This window comes from Aquarana catesbeiana, linkage group LG01 (assembly GCF_042186555.1).
Source record: "Aquarana catesbeiana isolate 2022-GZ linkage group LG01, ASM4218655v1, whole genome shotgun sequence".
Classification (NCBI taxonomy): domain Eukaryota; kingdom Metazoa; phylum Chordata; class Amphibia; order Anura; family Ranidae; genus Aquarana; species Aquarana catesbeiana.
In genome coordinates, this window is record NC_133324.1 from 41,551,152 (window position 1) to 41,568,385 (window position 17,234).

Consider the following 17,234-nt stretch of genomic DNA (forward strand, 5'->3'; position numbering starts at 1 on the left):
CTAAGTGATGAGTTAAGAACCAGAGTTAGTGGAACTGGTCTAAGTGGTGAGATAAAAAACAGAGTTAGTGGAATTGGTCTAAGTGGTGAGTTAAAAACCAGAGTTTAAAATAGGAGGTTATAACAGGGGTTATAGTACCTTTAATAAGGGGGCCCCCAGATCCTGGCCCCCCACCCTATGTGAATGAGTATGGGGTACATCGTATAGGGCTATCTAAGGATTGACTGTGGACAAAGAGTCGGTGGAATAGGCTGCTTTGGCAGCTGCATAGGAAGGCAAACTGCTTTGAGCCTGGGTGACAAAGGATGAGGAGGATGAGGACTGTTCTGGCTCAATAACATGGCCAGCAGCTGAGAAATAGGACAAGCATGCCCCACGGCCACCTGCAGAGGATGCACCATGTCCATGACCAGCACTGTTGGCTGTAGACACAGAGCATGCTTGCCCTCTTTTATTGGCCTGTGAGCGTCTTCCTCTCCTTAACAAACAATGACTCATCAGCTGTCAGCGGGCTTTCCCACTGACAGCTGAAATGTAAACATAACAATGCTGGCAATACAAAAACGTAAAAAAAAAAAAATAAAATGGCGTGGAGGTCCCCCCAATTCATATCAGGCCCTTCGGGTCTGGTATGGATTTTAAGGAGAATCCCACGCCAAAATGAAAAAAAAATGGCGTGGGGTCTCCCCCCAAATCCAGAACCTTATCTGAGCATGCAGCCGGGCAGCTCAGGAAAGGGGGGGGATGAGCGAGCAGCCCCCCCTGAACCATATCAGGCAACATGCCCTTAACATGGGGGGGTGCTTTGGGGTAGGGGGATCTTGTCAATCGTCGTGATTGACGATGGTTGTACATCGGGGGACATTTTTTTTTTACATTTTTAATAAACCGTCCACTGTTTTTTTTTAAATTTTTGACACTTTTTTGGTAAATGAGTAGAGGTTCAATGTATCCCATACTCATTCGCCTGGGGGGTGGGACTCCTTGTTAAAGGGGGCTTCCAGATTTCGGGTGGTTTTATGGGGAACTTTTTTTTTTTATTTATTTTTTTTTGTGAAGTACCCTTTTAAAATCCATGCGAGACTCAAATGGGTTACATAGTTACATAGTAGGTGAGGTTGAAAAAAGACACAAGTCCATCAAGTCCAACCTATGTGTTTGATTATATGTCAGTATTACATTGTATATCCCTGTATGTTGCGATTGTTCAGGTGCTTATCTAATAGTTTCTTGAAACTATCAATGCCCCCCTCTGAGACCACCACCTGTGGAAGGGAATTCCACATCCTTGCTGCTCTTACAGTAAAGAACCCTCTATGTAGTTTAAGGTTAAACCTCTTTTCCTCTAATTTTAATGAGTGGCCATGAGTCTTGTTAAACTCTCTTCTGCGGAAAAGTTTTATCCCTATTGTGGGGTCATCAGTATGGTATTTGTATATTGAAATCTTATCCCCTCTCAAGCGTCTCTGCTCCACAGAGAATAAGTTCAGTGCTCGCAACCTTTCCTCATAACTAGGGATGAGCCGAACACCCCCCGTTTGGTTCGCACCAGAACCTGCGAACGGACCGAAAGTTCACGCAAACTTTAGAACCCCATTAAAGTCTATGGGACTCGAACGTTTGAAATCAAAAGTTCTAATTTTAAAGGCTAATATGCAAATTATTCTCCTAAAAAGGGTTTGGGGACCCAAGTCCCGAGGGGACATGCATCAATGCAAAAAAAAGTTTTGAAAACGGACGTTTTTTCGGGAGCAGTAATTTTAATGATGCTTAAAGTGAAAAAAAAAAAGTGAACTATTCCTTTAAATATCGTACCTGGGGGGTGTCTATAGTATGCCTGTAAACTGGCGCGTGTTTCCCGTGCTTAGAACAGTCCCTTCACAAAATGACATTTGTAAAGGAATAAAAGTCATTTAAAGCTTGCAGCTTTAATGTAATGCCGGGTCAAAATCAGTGAAACAAATGGCATGGGTACCCCCCAGTCCATTACCAGGCCCTTTGGGTCTTGTATGGATATTAAGGGGAACCCTGCACCCAAATTAAAAAAAAGGAAAGGTGTGGGACCCCCAGGCCCTATATACTCTGAACAGCAGTATACAGGTGGTGCAAACAAGACAGGGACTGTAGGTTTGTTGTTAAGTAGAATCTGTTTGTAATTTTGAACTGGTACATTTTTAAAGTGTAGCTCCAGCCAAAAAATCTATTTTTAAGCTTTTAGGAAAACATAGGGAAGGGTTATCACCCCTGTAACATTTGTTTTGCTGTCTGTGCACCTCTTCAGAAGATTTCACCTCACTTTCTGTCCCAATGACAAATGTTTTTTGAAAATTTGGGGTTTTTAGTGAAACAAGGATTGGTGATAAAGCATCAGTGGAGAGGAGAAAAGTTTTTCCCATATTAACTCTTACAGGAGAGAATTTCCCTTCCTAGGGCTAGATTTCATCTCACTTCCTGTTGTCTCCTTCCATTTGCAAGTAGGAGTAAGTTGGATGTTTGAAAGTAGGGGCCTGCCCTATATACTCAGCAGAAATTGGGGCCTTAGGTGTTGGTGTTGCCACAACACTGTAAGCCCTCACAGTTACTCTTGGTGGGAGCAGGAACGGGCCCTGAATTGTAATTACATGCCATTGTTGAACAGTGGTAGAAAAATTGGGCCTTTGGTGGTGGTGGTGATGCTGGTGCAACAGCAATGTAAGTCCTCACAGTTACTCTTGGTGGGCACTGGAACGGGCCCTGCTGTGAAATATTATATCAAGAATTGTAATTACATACACCTGTTGAACAGGGGCAGAAAAAATCAGCCTTAGGCACTGGTGCCACAACACTGCAACCCCTCACAGATACTCTAGTTGGAGCGCAGGAATGAGCCCTCCTGTAAAATATTGCATTAAAAATTGTAATTACACGCCCCTGTTAAACAGGGGCTGAAAAATTGGGCCTTAGGCACTGGTGCTGGTGCCACAACACTGCAACCCCTCACAGATGCTCTAGTTGGAGCGCAAGAATGAGCCCTGCTGCAAAGTATTGCATCAAAAATTGTAATTACACGCCCCTGTTAAACAGGGGCAGAAAAAATGGGCCTTAGCCACTGGTGGCAGTACCCAGAACCAAAAATGTTCTTACAAGCTATCAGCATGAAAATTGAGGAGGAAGAGGATTGTCACTCAGCATAACAGGATAAGGGATCTCACATTAAAAAAAAAAAAATATTCGGATACATGATACATAAGGGATCTCACATTAAAAAAAAAAAAATATTCGGATACATGAGCATCAGGTGCTTGGTAGTTGGTGATCCAAGACGATTGACCGATTCGGTGGACAGGCGCACCCTGTGATTGGTTACAAAGCCTCCAGCAGCACTGAATGTGCGTTCCAAAAGAATGCTGGATGCAGGATAGGCCAGTAGTTCAATTGCATACTGTGCAAGCTCTGGCCAGTGATCCATCCTCAAGACCCAGTGCAAAAAAAAAAAAAAGAAAAGTGGGACTTTAAACTAGATGGATGACTTTACGGAGGCAAAGTTGAAAAAAAATGCAAATTTTATTAGTGAAGAGCATTATGGAGAATATGGCAATATTAAAACCACATACAGTCAGGTCCATAAATATTGGGACATCAACACAATTCTAATCTTTATGGCTCTATACACCACCACAAATAATTTGAGGGTATTTACATCCACATCAGGTGAACGGTGTAAGAATTACATCAGCTTGTATATGTGCCTCACACTTTTTAAGGGACCAAAAGTATGGGACAGATTAACAATCATCCATCAAACTTTCACTTTTAATACTTGGTTGCAAATCCTTTGCAGTCAAATACAGCCTAAAGTCTGGAACACATAGACATCACCAGACGCTGGGTTTCATCCCTGGGGATGCTCTGCCAGGCCTCTACTGCAACTGTCTTCAGTTCCTGCTTGTTCTTGGGGCATTTTCCCTTCAGTTTTGTCTTCAGCAAATGAAATGCATGCTCAGTTGGATTCAGGTCAAGTTATTGACTTGGCCATTGCATAACATTCCACTTCGTTCCCTTAAAAAACTCTTTGGTTGTTTTCGCAGTATGCTTCGGGTCATTGTCCATCTGCTCTGTGAAGCGCTGTCCAATGAGTTCTGAAGCATTTTGCTGAATATGAGCAGATAATATTGCCCGAAACACTTCAGAATTCATCCTGCTGCTTTTGTCAGCAGTCACATCATCAATAAATACAAGAGAACCAGTTCCATTGGCAGCCATACGTGCCCACGCCATGACACTACCACCACCATGCTTCACTGATGAGGTGGTATGCTTTGGATCATGAGCAGTTCCTTTCCTTCTCCATACTCTTCTCTTCCCATCACTCTGGTACAAGTTGATCTTGGTCTCATAGTCCCCAGTTGAAGTCACGAGCGGTGGCGTAACGCGTAGGGTGTGGCAGAGAGCAGACTTTACCGGAAGTCACGTAAGGAGGCGTCTCGGACGCCGCTCCTTCTGTTTTTATGCACTTTTAACTTGTTTTTATCCTAGGTGGAAAAATCCCTTCTATTTTTAATAGGTGCCTGTCAGAAGCAGAGGGGAATACAGCCATCACCATATTTGTATGCTACAACATAACCACTTCCTATGAACTTTTTTATTGCTATATTTATCCACTTGAACTATTCTGTATTTTGTTTTTTGCATTTTTGCACATTTATTGCACATTTTTTGCATTTTTGCACATTTATTGCAGTTTTCCCCTTTTTTATGGAATATTGGGATTTATGAATTTTTTCCGTATTTTTTTTTTTTTGATTGATGAATTTCTATTTTTGAGTATTTCTCAGAGTTGGATTTTAGGATTTTTGTCTTGCACACCCACACATAACATTTTATTTTATGTGATTTTTGAGTTTTTATGATAGATTTTATGCGCAAAATCTTTCTACTTTTATTTATCTGTCCATAGGATGTTTTTCCAGTGAAGGCTTTTTTAGATGTTGTTTGGCAAACTCTAATCTGGCCTTCCTGTTTTTGAGGCTCACCAATGGTTTACATGTTGTGGTGAACCCTCTGTATTCACTCTGGTGAAGTCTTCTCTTGATTGTTGACTTTGACACACATACACCTACCTCCTGGAGAGTGTTCTTGATCTGGCCAACTGTTGTGGAGGGTGTTTTCTTCACCAGGGAAAGAATTCTTCGGTCATCTACCACAGTTGTTTTCCGTGGTCTTCCCGGTCTTTTGGTGTTGCTGAGCTCACCGGTGCGTTCTTTCTTTTTAAGGATGTTCCAAACAGTTGATTTGGCCACACCTAATGTTTTTGCTATCTCTCTGATGGGTTTGTTTTGTTTTTTCAGCCTAATGATTGCTTGCTTCACTGATAGTGACAGCTCTTTGGATCTCATATTGAGAGTTGACAGCAACAGATTACAAATGCAAATAGCACACTTGAAATGAACTCTGGACTTTTTATCTGCTCCTTGTAAATGGGATAATGAGGGAATAACACACACCTGGCCATTGAACAGCTGAACAGCCAATTGTCCCATTACGTTTGGTCCCTTAAAAAGTGTGAGGCACCAAAAAGATTAGAATTGTGTTGATGTCCCAATATTTATGGACCTGACTGTATACAGTCAGTACAATAATTCATATTAGCTCCACCCACACATAACATACAGGTGTGACAAGGGTAAAAGATTGCATAAGTATGATATTTCTAAAGCATTTCAATAATACATTGCATGGGGTAAATTCATATATATACATGTGACATATAGAAAGCACCAGCAGCAGGAGTATGGATGTAGGAAATAAAACCATGATTGATAAATAAATGAATGTCAGAATTAATAATTTACTGCAGATTAGGATCAATGTGTCCATTACAGACACAGGTCAGCATCACTTGACGCCCAACGCGTTTCGCGTAGAGACACTGCACAGGGGCAGATGCTCAAATATGTCTGCAGAGTGTAAAAAAAGAAATGGTGACATTAGTCTAGTTCTAATTGGTAATATAGAGATAAGGCAAATTACCCCGTCCTAAATATTCACAAAGGGTCCAATACGGTAAAATGCTGCGGCCATGTGATCAGAGTCCCAAAACAGTCTCCCCCGGGAACTGAGGTAATTGCATCTGCGAACAGCAGGGCGCATGCAACAAAACCTCCCGATGACCCAAGACACAAAATGCTGGTGCATAAATGGAAAGCTGCGGTGGCCTGTGAGGGAAACCTGGAGTGATTTGTAAAAATGTAGAATAGAATAATGTGTGAATGATATGAAAGAAAAAAAAAATAATAATAATGTAAAAAGGGTGTGTGTTTACTCAATATGTGAGCATTACTGAAGTTACATAAAAAGGTGAAAAAGTAATAATGAATGGTGAAAGCAAATGTTGGAACAAAAGAAGTGACAACGGGGGCGCATGCGCGAACCTCGACATGTCAGACGCTTCACTGTAGAGCTCCGCACTCCCCGCCGCACACCCGGAACCACTACGAGCGACTGAGATGCCTATCCAGCCTCCTCCTTAAGGGATCGCTTCCCCGTGGGCCAGAACACCCTCCGGTATGGTTTTAACGGGGCACAGAGGTAAACCGAAGCCTAAACCCATCAAAGAGGCATTAGCCTGCACCTCCTCCAAGATGGAAGGCCCGAGCCCTAGCAGAACAGTCTGCATCCTCTCCAGCCCGCTCAGATGTGCCGGACAGTGAGGAAGACAGCGATGTACACCCTAATCCAGGTGATTCTCCTCTCATTTCACAACCTGGTATGTCACAAACGGCATTTATTAGACTGATGGAATCAATGCTTCATAAAGCCTTAAAAACAACATCTGACCAGATCACTAGCAGTCTGACCCGTGAAATTCGTGAGTTAGGTCAGCGCACAGCAGACTTAGAAACCAGGGTTGATGATATGGAATTAACTCTTCAAGAGCAGGCCCAAGAACAAACGGCTCTTCGCGAGGAGAATGCTATGTTACTCTCTATTTTAGAAGACGCAGAAAATCGATCTCGCAGATCCAATCTGCGCCTCCGTGGCATACCAGAGTCGATCGATGACATCCAATCTTTTACCACCGCTTTGTTCCAGGAACTATCACCCCCCATACCTATCGAACGCCTTGACGCCAGGCCGACGGCCCACCACGTGACATTATTGTTAAGCTGCATTTCTTCCGTACAAAGGAGCAACTGTTAACAGCAGCCCGCAACAAGAACTCCTTACAGTTCCAGGACCACACGTACCAGCTATTCTCTGATTTAGCACCCCTCACCATTGCAAAACGCTGTGCTATGAAACCCCAGCTACAAATCTTGCAACAGCACCAGCTCAAATACACGTGGCGGTTTCCGTTTGCCCTGCAATTCTCTCACCTGGGACAGCAACACACCTGTACCACACCTGAATCACTTCAAAGGCTTCTGGAATCACTCCACCTGACACCACCAACACATCAGTCAGAAGTATCTCTTCCTCGCACACCGGCTCGATCAGCCTCTCACCCATACGCCATGACCCCGAAACGAAGCAATCCTGATCCCACTTCAACCCGGAAGGGAACCCCGGCCCAATCGCCTGGAAGCTACCACCCAAGCCCGAAATCCCAAGCACTACGTTGATAACTTGCAAGCAACTTTTTGTCCATTTGCTTTCTTCTTTTGCACACAGGCCCTCGATGCTGTCCGCAGGAACTGTCCTTTGATACCACCAATGAACACCCGACAACAGCCGAGACCTGCGTGACGAATACAGCTTGACAGGTTTTCTTCGCGTTCTGAATATCAACCTCCAGGACTTCTAAACCCCTTTGAGTCCTCTCAGGTTCAGTCGTTTTAATATTGTTTCTTTTGGTTTATAGTACATTATGTTATAGTTCTGTAAACTCATACGTAAGATTGTGAGATGTATACCTTTACTCTACTTTAAGTAGGTACATACCAAACTTAGCTGACTAACTATATGGTCTTTCCTGATCACATCCCTTTTTCTGAACGATGTAATGTTAGCGCAGTCTAGGTTATAGATTCTGAGTTATACACTAAACTCGATGTAAATTATCATATCCAGTCCTATTATTCGTCCTTTCCCCCCGTCCCATATTCCTACTCACTCCCCTCCATCCCTATCCACACCCCTCTTCCCATCCTCCACCCTCCACCTCCTCCCCCTCCCCTCTCCCCCCCACCCCCCCTCCTCCTCCTTTTAATGTCCCCCTCTCACTATCCCTAGCTCCCCCTTACCCCACCTTTCCCTTCCTTTTTCTCCTCCCCATCCCCTCACCCCCCCCCATCCCCTTACCTTCTTCCCTTCCTCTCCAGTCCCCTTCTCCTACCCCCCCCACCACTGGATAAGAACATCCCGTCTCTTAAACATATTCCTACTCAGGTATTTACGGCCAACTGGAATTTCTATAATGAAGCAGAACATACAATCTAGTTCGATGTTATTATCTCCGCTTGCGGCGGGGAGCAGTCATTGCACCCCTCTTTTACAGCGAACCCGCTCTTAGGCTAGTTTACTGGTCGCGGAGTTGGTGCGCTACTCAGTCGGGCGGTACTGACCCGCAGTCCCCCCGTATGGACTGTGTCTCAGAGCATTGCCCTACGCTCACAACCCTTCCCCCTCCTTTTCCCTCTTATGTCTCTGTCTCACTTTACTTTACTACTCCTTCTCCCTTTTCTCTCGGTTGGTCGGCTCGCACGGGCTCCTTTTCACATGATATGGTTCCCCCTTACACCCATCAATGACCCCATTAAATATACTAACCTTAAATGTTAAAGGACTGAACTCACCCAATAAGTGAGTGAAAGCATTCCAAACGTTTACATCTCTTAGAGCTAGTGTAGTAGCCCTCCAGGAAACACATTTTTCCAAACGTCATACCCCGGGCTTCTTTAGCTCTAAATACCCACAGGTATTCACCGCTTCAGTGGACACTAAACATAGAGGAGTTCTGCTTGCTTTTCACCACACCACCCCATTCACGCTACAATCCGAAATAAAAGACCCGGAGGGTCGATATATAATTCTGGTGGGATTACTACAGGATATAACGGCAACTTTTGTTTCCTATTATGCCCCTAACACCAACCCTAACCCTTTCTTCTCACACCTTTTACAGGTAGTAAAAACACACAGTAAGGGAACCCTGTTCCTATGTGGTGACTCCAATTCGGTCCTACAACCACACTCAGACAAGTCACCCTATACTACTGAGCATTATACCCCCTCAGTGCAATTTCGCAAACAAATATTAAAGGCTTCTCTTCTGGACACCTGGAGGGAATGCAACCCCAACAGGAAAAACTTTACATTTTACTCCCACCCCCATAAATCCTTCTCTAGGATTGATCATATCTTCATTTCCATAGCATCTGAACCAATTCTACTTCAATCCCAAATTCAGCCAATCACATGGACGGATCACTGTGCCGTAATAACCGCAGTATCTTCCCTGATACCACAACCCACAAACAGAACATGGTGCATGAATGATGCACTCTTAACCAACCAATCATATTGTCTAGATATCCAAATTGCCCTCAAAGACTATTTATTACACAACACCACCCCAGATATCTCCCCCACGCTCCTTTGGGAGGCACACAAACCAGTGATCAGAGGCACATGTATCTCAGTTGCATCACACCTTAAGAAAGATAGAATCCGCAAACAGCAACAGCTCGAGGCAGACTATCACCAGAGTTTCCTGCAATTTCAATCTTCCCCTACTGAAGCTCACAAACAAAATCTTGACAAAATCAAATTAGAACTTGACATCCTACTAGCTGAGTCAGCTGATAAGGCTATACCCAGGTCAAATCACACACTCTATACCAAAGCCAATAAACAAGATACCTTTTTAGCCTTGCGTTTTCGCAGACCAGACCGTGCTCGTGTCCCCATCAGACTCAGATTGACCAAAGATATTGTTACTAGTAACCCGATTAAGATACTCTCAGAGTTTCGTAAGCAATTGTCGAAACTATATGAGGCAAAAGCTACTTTTCCCTTACGTCAAGCGGAAAAACTTTTTCATAATCTGCCAATCCCTACGCTAACCAATGATGGTCGTGAGTCTATGGAAGGCACGATCACGGTTGAGGAGGTCTTAGCTGCCATTAAGACACTTAAATCCCATAAACGCCCAGGCCCAGATGGCCTCCCCAGTCTCTACTATAAAAAATTTGCAGCTGAACTCGCCCCTCTCCTTGCTAACTCATTCAACGCTTTACTTAAACAACATTCCTTTGGTCGTGACACATTGACGGCACTTATATCTATGATCCCGAAACCAAACACAGACAATACAGTATGGTCTAATTTCAGACCAATCTCTCTGTTAAACGTTGATATCAAGATCCTGGCCAAAATCTTAGCTTTACGTCTTAACCCGATTATTGGTAGTCTAATACACAAAGACCAAGTCGGTTTTATACCCAAGCGGCAAGCTAGTGATAATGTCAGACGAGTAATCCTACTGCAACATTTAGCCCGATCACGTAAAATACCGATGCACCTCCTTTCTCTAGATATAAGAAAAGCTTTCGATACAGTCTCCTGGCCTTACCTTCTTTATATCCTCCAACGATGGGGTTTCGGCCCACACTTTCTTGGTTGGATCAATGCCCTATATAACCACCCGCAAGCATATGTACAATATTCAGGATTCCGCTCAGATCCTTTCCCCATCTCTCATGGAACCAGACAGGGCTGCCCCCTATCTCCCTTGTTATTCGCTCTTGTAATAGAACCCCTGGCAGCCTTGATCAGAGCAAACCCCGATATCCGAGGTCTCGAAATAGCTTCTACCACACATAAATTATGTCTTTTCGCAGACGATGCATTATTGTTTGTCACGTCACCACACATAACCCTACCAAACCTCATGCTTATCTTAGATAAGTTTGCTCTAATCTCTGGGTTAGAAGTTAATCAAACGAAATCAAAGGCCCTCAACGTGTCCCTACCACAAACCGATCTCGAACTGCTTCGTCAGAACTACTCTTTTAATTGGTCCACAACTTCCATACCTTATCTGGGAATTAAACTGACCAGTGATCCTCTGAACTTATTCCATTCCAATTACCTCCCAATGCTAACTCGATTCTCTTCTTTACTTAATTCCTGGCAGCCCCTGTGTGTTTCCTGGCTTGGACGCATAGCAGCTGTGAAGATGTCCCTACTACCAAAATTGCTGTATCTATATAGGGTACTCCCGATAGCAATCCCCCCTTACTATCATAGGACTATACAAAACCGAGTTTTTAAATACATTTGGGGCCCCACTAAACCTAGAGTGGCTAGACCAGTACTACTCCGCCATAAGCTTAACGGAGGCCTTGGTATACCCAACTTCTTACATTATTATCATGCAGCCCGATTGGCCCAGTCTATATTATATCATTCTAAAACTGAAATCCCGATTTGGGTCAGCCTTGAGGCCATAGATCTGCATCCAATTACAGTATCCAATGTGCTCTGGCTCCCCCCAACAGCACGCTGCGCTATAACCAACCCAATTACACAAAGCACACTCAAACTTTGGGATAGATTACGAATCTCCTTCAAGTTGAAGTCTCCGCACTCCCCACTCTTATCCTTCTTAGGCCACCCACTGTTCTACCCAGCATACACTGAACCAACTTCGTTCCAAACCTGGGCCCAGGCGGGTCTGACTCGTATATGTGATTTACTCAGTGGTAACTCTATAAAATCTTTCCCAGATATACAAACGCAAGCACAACTTTCACCTAGAGAGTGCTTTCGATATCTCCAAATTGTTCATTTTGTCAAAACAAATGTAAAATCAACTTCTGGGCTGGATACCCTTACTGAGTTCGAGAATATGTGCGCTACAGACCCGCACGCACCAGGTATCATCTCTCGCCTTTACACTCACCTTACTACACCACCCACAAGTCTCCCCACCTACGCACAACAATGGTCTAAAGACTTAAACATTGACCTAGAAGCAGAAGACTGGTCCTCCATATGGACCAACACGAAAAATTCATCTCAAAATGTTGTTGCCTCAGAAGCAAATTACAAAGTGCTCATGCGATGGTACTTGGTTCCATCCAGAATCGCCAAATTCCTACCTGACTATCCCCAGACCTGTTTCAGGGGTTGCAAAGAAAAAGGAACTCACGTTCACATCTGGTGGACATGTCCATTAGTGCAATGTTTCTGGGCAACGACATTCCAGATGGCTTCTACTCTCCACCAAGTTACCCTAGAACCTAACCCAGCTACAGCTCTACTTAACCTTATACCTCAAGACTACACCAGCGCTCAGCGCCGCCTCCTCCTTCATCTCTTTACAGCAGCCAAGCAAACGATAGCCAAAGCTTGGAAGACACCAACACTTAATATAATTGAAATGAAAAACAGGATTACCCAGGCAATGATACACAGTAAAATTGAAGCAACAATACTAGATAAAATCCCACAGCACTTCAGAATCTGGCAACCGTGGATAGAACACTTCTTGCCCCCAGACATCGACATGAATCTACTGGAACCCTAAATTACTTCTAATAACTAATTATGTTTTTTTTTTTCCCTTTTTTTTTTTTTGGGAACTACATCGGTGCCCGTGCGCTCCGGCCGCCCCGCCACCTCTTCCTAGCTTTCCTTTTCTTTTTCCATTCAGTTCTCCTTCTCTCTCATTCCCATCCATACTCCTGCTGCTGGTGCTGTCTATATGTCACATGTATATATATGAATTTACCCCATGTAATGTATTATTGAACTGCTTTAGAAATATCATACTTATGCAATCTTTTACCCTTGCCACACCTGTATGTTATGTGTGGGTGGAGCTAATATGAATTATTGTACTGACTGTATATGTGGTTTTAATATTGCCATATTCTCTATAATGCTCTTCACTAATAAAATTTGCTATTTTTTTTTCAACTTTGCCTCCACAAAGTCATCCATCTCATTTAAAGTCCCACTTTTCCTTCTTTTTTGCATACATTTTAGGGATGGAGGCACACCGCATATGTGCCTCATCTAATCCCAAATCCCCCCCTTCCGTTCTCAAGACCCAGTAACCCAGAGGATTTTCGGTGGGAAAGGTGTCCAAGTCTGATCGTGCCTCTAGGTATTCCTGCACCATGTGAATCAGACGCTGGCAATGGTTGCTGGAACCGATCAAACCTTGGGGCTGCAGACCAAAAAATTGTCTGAACGCATTGGTCAGACGGCCACCTTCTCCACCGCTCCTTCTGTGATTGACCGAAGCCTCAGCAACACGTTGTCCAGGAGGACTAAGAAATTGTAACCTCCCAGGCTCTGGAAATGCGTTCCACAAACCATTCTGCAAGGCCTCCCGAAGATGTTTCATCCTCTGCTCCCTCTGAGACAGCAAGATAAGGTCCGCAACCTTACCCTTGTAAAGTGGATCAAAAAGGGTTGCCAGCCAGTAATGATCCCTCCCCTTGATACCACAAATACGAGGATGCTTCCGCAGGCTTTGCAGGATCAGGGAGGCCATGCAGTGTAGGTTTGCTGAGGCATTCGGTCCAGAGTCCTCTGGGTCACTAAGGACGACATGATCCGCAGCCAACTCCTCCCAGCCACGTACAAGTCCATGGGTTTCTTGGGACTGTAAATGATCTCTTAAAAACTGCTGCTGATGCTGGGTGCCAGGCTCCACCTCCATGCTGACACAATCCTCCTCCTCCTTGTCCTCTTCTTGTGTGATCAGAACACTGTCTGGATAAAGGGCGCCTTGAGAGGTAAGGAAGTCCTCCTCTTCCTCCCTCTGTTCTGTCTCAAGTGCCCTGTCCATTATTCCACGCCGTTTGTGCTCCAATAGGTGGACAAGAGGGACAGTGTCACTAAAGCATGCACTGTCACTGCTCACCATCCTCGTGGCCTCCTCAAATGGTGACAGGACAATGCATGCATCCCAGAACATAGCCCACTGGCGTGGGGAAAAAAAACAAGCTCCCCTGACATTGTCCTGGTGCCATAGTCGCATAGGTACTCATTGATAGCCTTCTGCTGCGTGTGCAGCCGCTGCAGCATGGCCAACGTTGAGTTCCACCTGGTGGGCACACAGATGTCACAGATTAGGCAGTTCTTGGGCAGGTTAAACTCCATTTGGAGGTCAGCCAGCCGAGCACTGGCATTATATGACCTGTGGAAATGCACACAGACTTTCCTGACCTGCCTCAGGACATCCTGTAAGCCCGGGTACCTGCCCAAGAACTTCTGCACCACCAAGTTCAGGATGTGAGCCAAACAGGGCACAGGCCTACAGAGCAACGCTGGTTCCGAGGACAAATAAGCACAGGAAGAAGCCACGGAGGAAGAAGAAGAGAAGGGGGTGGAGGAGAGAGGTGTGGCAGAATCACCACTAGTAGGATTTTGGAGGCATGGTGGCGGAACAACCTCCAACACTACTGCACCCTGTCCTGCATCCTTCCCAGCTGCCAGAAGAGTCACCCAGTGCGCAATGAAAGATAGGTAAAGTCCCTGTCCATGCCTGCTGGACAATGAGTCAGCGGTAATATGCACCTTATCGCTGACTGCCCTGTCCAGGGAGGCCAAGACATTGCCTTCCACATGCCGGTAGAGAGCCGGAATTGCCTTCCATGAAAAAAAGTGGTGTTTGGGAACCTGCCACTGAAGAACCGCACATTCCACAAACTCACGGAAGAAGGGAGAGTCTACCAACTGAAAAGGCAGCAGTTGAAGTGCTAGCAATTTAGCCAAGCTAGCATTCAACCGCTGAGCATGTGGATGGCTGGGAGCGAACTTCTTTCGGCGGTGCAACAGCTGGGGCAGGGAAATTTGCCTGGTGCAATCTGACGTCGGTGTAGCAGATTGCCTGCAAGTACTTGGCTGTGACACACCTAATTCTACACCTTTATTCCTCTCAGTGCAGGTTTCAGAAAGGACTGAAGGTATAGTGGGGTTGGAGATCCCAGCTGATGAGAAGCAAGGAGAGGTCCTCTTTGTTCTTTGGTGTGGGTCTTTTAGGTACGCTTGCCAACGAACTGCATGGCAGGTCGACATATGTCTGGTCAAGCATGTGGTGCCCAAGTGGGTAATGTTTTGGTCATGCGAGGTATGCTTGAGACATATGTTGCAAATAGCAGCGGTGGGATCTGATGCATTTGTCTCAAAAATGGCCCACACCACCACATGTGGAGCTCTGCGGTGTGATGCATTTGGTGTGCTGCCCTTAAGCTGGCCCCTGGAGGGCATCCTGCCTCATTGGAGATGTGCCTCCTCCTCCTCTCTCCTATCAGGCACCCACGTGGAGTCAGTGACGTCCTCATCATCCCCTCCCTCCTCATCACTGGAGCAAAGCTGTTCACAAGTTCGCCGAACAGCGAACAATTTGGGGTGTTCACGGCAAATTCGAGTGCCGCGGAACACCCTTTAAAAGTCTATGGGAGAAATCAAAAGTGCTAATTTTAAAGGCTTATATGCAAGTTATTGTCATAAAAAGTGTTTGGGGACCTGGGTCCTGCCCCAGGGGACATGGATCAATGCAAAAAAAGTTTTAAAAACGGCCGTTTTTTCAGGAGCAGTGATTTTAATAATGCTTAAAGTCAAACAATAAAAGTGTAATATCCCTTTAAATTTCGTAGCTGGGGGGTGTCTATAGTATGCCTGTAAAGGGGCGCATGTTTCCCGTGTTTAGAACAGTCTGACAGCGAAATGACATTTCAAAGAAAAAAGTCATTTAAAACTACTCGCATGGGAATTCTCCACAAGGGAACCCCGAACCAAAATAAAAAAAAAATGACGTGGGGGTCTCCCTAAATTCCATACCAGGCCCTTCAGGTCTGGTATGGATATAAAGGGGAACCCCGGCCAAAATAAAAAAAAAAACGGCGTGGGGTCCCCCCAAAGATCCATACCAGACCCTTATCCGAGCACGCAACCTGGCAGGCCGCAGGAAAAGAGGGGGGACGAGAGAGCGCCCCCCCTCCTGAACCATACCAGGGCATTGGGAGAGTGCTTTGGGGTAGCCCCCCAAAACACCTTGTCCCCATGTTGATGAGGACAAGGGCCTGAATAAAGGAATTGTCAAAAACTGTCTCTTGTCATTTTTAACATTTTTGACAGTTTTTTATTGAAATGGTAGGGGTACTTTTGTACCCCCTTACCATTTCACACGGGGGGGGCAGGATCTGGGGGTCTCCTTGTTAAAGGGGGCTTCCAGATTCCGATAAGCCCCCCGCCCGCAGACCCCCACAACCACCGGCCAGGGTTGTGGGGATGAGGCCCTTGTCCTCATCAACATGGGGACAAGGTGTTTTGGGGGGCTACCCCAAAGCGCCCTCACAATGTTGAGGGCATGTGGCCTGGTACAGTTCAGGAGGGGGGCCGCTCTCTCATCCCCCCTCTTTTCCTGCAGCCTGCCAGGTTGCATGCTCGGATAAGGGTCTGGTATGGAATTTAGGGGGACCCCCACGTCATTTTTTTTTTATTTTGGCCGGCGTTCCCCTTAATATCCATACCAGACCTGAAGGGCCTGGTATGGAATTTAGGAGGACCGCCACGTCATTTTTTTTTTAATTTTGGTTCGGGGTTCCCCTGTAGGGAATTCCCATGCTGTTTTTATCAATGAACTTTTATGTGTATTGTCGGACCAGCAATGCGAGTAGTTTTAAATGACTTTTTTTCCTTTGAAATGTCATTTTGCTGTCAGACTGTTCTAAACACGGGAAACATGTGCCCCTTTACAGGCATACTATAGACACCCCCCAGCTATGAAATTTAAAGGGATATTACACTTTTATTGTTTGACTTTAAGCATTATTAAAATCACTGCTCCTGAAAAAATGGCCGTTTTTAAAACTTTTTTTTGCATTGATCCATGTCCCCTGGGGCAGGTCCAAGGTCCCCAAACACTTTTTATGACAATAACTTGCATATAAGCCTTTAAAATTAGCACTTTTGATTATTCATGTTTGTGTCCCATAGACTTTAACGGTGTTAAAAAGAACGTGTTCGAAAGAACTTTTTTCCTGTTCGCATGTTCTGGTGCGAACCGAACAGGGGGGTGTTCGGCTCATCCCTAGCTGGCAGTATGCTGCAGCTGGGGGAACATGACTACCAGATTGCTGTCCTTCTTGGGCACCCCCTTTCTCTAGGCTCACGTTACTGCCTTCCTCTAGCTGTACCATCATCGAAGCCTTCAAAATGCTGGACATCCTCCTGGAACATGTACCCAATACTGTGGTCAAACAGTTTGGGGGACTCTTCAGGAGGACAAGGAG

General features: G+C 45.1%; 1 protein-coding gene across 1 annotated transcript in view; it reads right to left on the reverse strand.

Annotated features, from left to right (window-relative positions):
* Window positions 1–17,234, reverse strand: part of LOC141141074 (vomeronasal type-2 receptor 26-like) — a 138,619-nt gene that overhangs the window by 79,961 nt on the left and 41,424 nt on the right. The window lies entirely within an intron of this gene.